This window comes from Lagenorhynchus albirostris, chromosome 3 (assembly GCF_949774975.1).
Source record: "Lagenorhynchus albirostris chromosome 3, mLagAlb1.1, whole genome shotgun sequence".
NCBI lineage: Eukaryota > Metazoa > Chordata > Mammalia > Artiodactyla > Delphinidae > Lagenorhynchus > Lagenorhynchus albirostris.
The window spans coordinates 5,394,760-5,400,145 of record NC_083097.1 but is presented as its reverse complement, the minus strand read 5'-3'; positions in this window follow the sequence as shown (position 1 = coordinate 5,400,145).

Here is a 5,386-nt window from a genome sequence, read left to right as displayed (position 1 = left end):
GAAAGAGAGAAAAAAGAGAGGAAGGAAATTTCTGGTTTTCCAAATTTGTCTTGCTATTTTCCATTCCCCCCAGCAAGGTGGGTGAGACTTTGAGTTGCTTCTCATCCTCACCAACACTTAGTATGCTCAGGCTTTTCATTTGAGCCATTCTATCACATGCGTGGTAGTATGTTTGTGGTATCAATTTGCATTTTCCTAATGACTAAAAATGTTGAACATCTTTTCATGTGCTTATTTGCCACAGGTGTATTTTCCTTAGTGAAGTTCAGATCTTTGGCTCATTTAAAAATACAGCCTTTCATGGGACTTCCCTAGCAGTCCAGTGGTTAGGACTCAGTGCTTCCACTACAGGGGGTCGGGGTTCGATCCCTGGTCAGGGAACTAAGATCCCACAGGCTGTGCGGTGAGGCCAAAAAAAAAAAAAAAAAAATTAAAAAGAAATACAGCCTTTCAACTTCTACTCCTCGGTATTTATCACGCCCACCCCTCCCCCAACACCTGTCTGTGCAGGTCTACCCCTCCCCCAACACCTGTCTGTGCAGGTCCACACCTGCTCTTCTCCTGACTCCTCACCCATCTCCCTGTCCTGCCCACTCCTCTGCATCACGCTCATGGCTACCAGAGAAACCTCCGGAGCCTCCAGGTCTGATGTCATAGCCCCTCTCAGGCGTGTCTGTGGGCTCTGAACGACGGGACTTTCTGTCCCTTGCCTGCCACATGGTGTCTTCCTCACACGTGCCTCACCTGTTTTATCTTAGCCCCTCCAATTCCCCCTTTCTCACTTATTTTCACCAACATTGGACTAAATTCGGTCCCAGAAGCCTCCTGGCCTTCCACTCCTCTGGCCTCTACAGATATGGCCTCTGCCCAGACTGTTGTCCCCAAATTGTAAACATACAATAGCCACTGAGCAGACTGAGGGCCCTCTGTCCTTTTCATTTCCCATAATGCAGCGTCCCATTGTATTTTCCTTCTACACTAGACCCCAGATCTACTGGGGACACAACTACATTGTGCCTTTTAGCCCCCTTGTCTAATTCCGTGACTGGCCACGGTGGACCACAGGTTTCTCCAGAAACGTACTGAGTAATCTAACCCTGTATTTCTCTTTTGGGATACAGGGATACAGTATCTGTCATCTGTTAAACTTCCTCATTCAGTGTGTAGGAACTGTCGTCAAATCTCAGTGGTGTTCATGAACTCCTTGTGCTGCTTCTGACGGCCCTAACAACAACAACGACAGCAAAGGAAGGTGTGAGACCCTCTGCCCTAAGAACAGGATGGCTGCCTGTGTGGAGCTCTCCAGAGTCCTGTGAGTTTCCATGTGTACGGCTGCTCCAACTCAAGGCACGCCTTGCTTACAGCCCGTTTCCTCCTTTCCTATTTACAGCATCCTGGCTTCACTTTCCTCACCATCCAGACTCCACTGTCCACTTCCGTATTCTTTTCTTTTTTTAATTAAAAAATAAAAACACATAGAACTGCAAAGTATAACATAGCCACCCAGCATAAATATTATATGAAACATAGATTTGATATATTTGCTTTAGATCTTTAAAACAAACATGACTGGAAGCCTGAAGTAGCCCAGATTCTCCTCCCCATTTCCAGTCTCCTCTCCTTGCTGCCGAAATGTTGGCTTCCCTGTGCACCTAGGCTGAACAGAAATACGGAGATAGGGATTTTGGAGGAAGAGAGAGATGGCTTTATTTTTCTGCCAGGCAGAAGGGAAGACGCAGCAGGCTAGCACCTCCAGAGCTGTGTCCTCCCTCCTTGGGAATCAGGGAAGATTTTATATGTGGGGCTTGCAGTCCAGGGTATATGATAAGGATCAAAGTAGTGAAGGTCTTGCATTCTTCCTTTCCTTTGCATTATTTCAAAACAGTCATAGCTGGCGTCAGGCCGCCCCGTAATTGGGGTCCCGCTGTCTGGTAATTGCAACCGTTTGCCTCTGGTTTATTGCCCGGTGACCTTGTTTCTGAAATGCAAAACCTATAGGGGGTGATTTGTTACAAGGGGCGTATAGAATGTAAGTGCTGGACATAATAAGATTAGGGAGTGAGAGGCAGGGGATGTAACTCACACAGAGTTAGGGGTGATGGGTACTGAATGTAAATTACACAGTGTCAGGGAGTGAGGGAGTGAGGTTAGCTTTGTAAAGTACAAATCTAGTTACTCCAAATTAGTGACAGTTAAAGTAAACCAAGGCGTGATTAACTCTTTCAGGCCAGGTTATGTTTCTTCTCTAGCCTGTTCGCTGTCCCTTTGTTTGCCTTGCTCTCAGGGGAGGGAGGACTTCATTTCTATTTTTTTTGCCGAAACATCCTCCTCAAAGACAACCATGATCAAGGACTTCTGTGTATCCAATCCCTGTTTTTATGCTTTTACTACATGTGCACGCACATTCTCCACAGATACAGCGTTTTGTTTCCCTCTCAACTTGCAAACACTGTATCATTCTCCAGTGATTGTCGTGCCGCTTGCTTGCTTCCTTCACCAGAAGGCCAACCAGGGCTTCCTGTCTAGTCTGAGTCCACCTTGTTTCACAGGTCACCTTGAAGCAATCCTCAGATCAGCTTATGTGGACTGAGGTTCTTGAAATCATCCCAGTTAGGGAAGAATTGGGGAGAAGGCTTTTCTGTTATGCCCATGAGTCAAATGTGGGACCGTCTACGTGGTGCTGTGTTTCCTTGTTCTTGGTCGTTATATTTTCTAGGACAGCCTTGATTTTGCCTTCTACCTCTTCTATCAAATTCTCATTTTCTAAGTTCCTAGATTCATTGTTCTCAGATAAGTTCGTTTTCATAGCATTCTATTGTTTTGCAAGTGTAATAACATGATTTTTTTTAAAAGCTCGAGATATAAGGGACATACAATGAACTGCATATATTTAAAGTGTATAATTTGATGCACACAGCTTCACATAACCAAGATAACAAACATCAACCCAAAGGTTTCCTCATGCCCCCTCCCCCTTGCCCTCATTCCCAGGCAAACGCTTATCTCCACACAATGCAGCAGGTACTCTTTTTTATCTGGCTTCTTTCAGCCAGCATGATTTTGAGACACATTCATGTTGTTGCTGAGATCCATAGTTTATTCCTTCTTATGCAGGGTAGTATTCCATTGTATGGATACACAACAACTGGTGGACAACTGGATTGTTTCCAGGTTTGGGCTACTATAAATAAAACTGCGATGAACATTCATGTAAAAGTTTTTGTATAGATATGTGCTTTTATTTCTCTTGGGTAAATACATAGGAGTGAAAATTTTGGGTCATATATTAAATGTATGTTTAAGTGTTTAAGAAACTGTTAAAGTGTTTTCCAAAGTGGTTAGCTCATTCCCCATTTCCTCTAGCAGTATGTGAGGGTTCCAGGGTCTCCACATTCTTGCCAAACCTTGGTTGGTCATTCTTTTTAAGTTTAGATATTCAAAGAGATGGGCAGTGGTATCTCCTTGTGGTTTGATGGGTGTTTCCCTAGTGACTCAAGATGGTAAACACCTTTGCATGTGCTTACTTGCCATTCGAATGTATTCTTTGATGAGTGTCTGTTCAAATCTTCTGCCCATTAAAATATATTTAAAATATCTATTACTGAAGTTTGAGAGGTCTTGACATATTTGGATACAAGACCTCTATCAGATGTGGTTTGTAAACCTCTGTCAGCAGGCGGAGGAAGTCAAAGCATAAGTTCAGCTCATCATATTTAACTGGGAGCTTCTAAGTGAACTCCTAAAAACATAAAATCATTCCTAAGGTGCTAAAAAATAAAGGGAATTTTAACAATATAACTAACATGTTTGAATTAACTATAGAACAAACAGCACCAACTTTAAAAATGGTGTTATTTTATAAAAAAGGTTTGAGCCTACAAAGGAAAACTCAAAATCCACAAAGGAGAAATCTCACAGAAAATGGTCTCTACTATATCCACACATGTGAAAAGAACAAAAAATGTTTAAATAAAATCCCCCCAAATGGTTGAAAAGTAAAAAGCACCATTTCAAACAAAAAAAACTAGTTTCCTAACAATATTTGGATCAAAGCAAATCTAAGAAGTATAGCTGGGACTCCTCAGGATCATAATTATAGGAACTTGGTTAAACTTAAGGAAATGTGGTCAATGTTACTTAGCAGAAACACAGAGCCTTAATAAAAGCCAAAAAATACAGATGCTCAGAAGAGAATAAATGAAGCACTCCTTCTCAACAGCTATGAACACAATGGAAAAATCTCCCCCAAATTAGAGGAGTGAAATTAGAATAGTGAAAATAAGATCAAAGTGAATATTAACAAATTAGGCAATACAGAGGAAATTACCATAAAAAACATAGAGTAAAACAGAAAAAGATAAACTCCAAGAATATCTAATGAATAACCTACAAGACCAGACTGTCCAAGTGGGCCTGTTCTTAGTTTGCCATCTTCTCTACGCCTGGCTGGCCAACCCTTGTCTTCATTTCTGATTTGTATGACGTGCATTTGAAATTCTCAATAAAAAGATAAACAAAAAAAGCAAAGACAAGATCCCAACGGCTGAAGCTTAAACAGAACCATAACCACACAAGAAAATGAGTGCTCAAAATAATCATTTCACATTAGGCATTCCTGTCAAAATTATGCAAGAATCCTAGCAATCACCTCTATTATTTAATATTGCTTTTGAATTTCTTGTTAATATAAGCAGCAAACGACAATAGCAACAGCTTCCAATACTGCAAAATAAGAACTACTTGTTGAGAAAGGCATGACTGTAAAGCTAGAGAACCTAAGAATAACAGCAACAAAAGGTGGGAATTCATAAAATAATCTTAGTAGCATGGCTGGATGTGACAAATATACAAACCTCAATAGGTTTGATTTATCCTGGTTATAAAATGTATTTTGGGACATATTCTCATTCACATATATCTAAAAATAACCTTAAGCTGGGACGAAGTGAGAGAGTGGCATGGACATATATACACTACCAAAAGCTAGTGGGAAGCAGCCGCATAGCACAGGGAGATCAGCTCGGTGCTTTGTGACCACCTGAGGGGTGGGATAGGGAGGGTGGGAGGGAGGGAGACGCAAGAGGGAGGGGATATGGGGATATATGTACACATATAGCTGATTCACTTTGCTATACAGCAGAAACTAACACAACATTGTAAAGCAATTATACTCCAATAAAGATGCTAAAAAAATAAAATAAATAAAAATATCCTTAGCAGAAATGTACAAGATTTATACGAAGAATGTCACACAGCTCTACTGAGAGATAGAAGAGAATATTTAGCACTATGAAATATTAATATGGGTGGGAAAGAGATTTCAGGGCTGTCTGAACTTCTAGCGTGAAGAATTGTCCACACAGAAGGGTAACAAAACAACCGAACG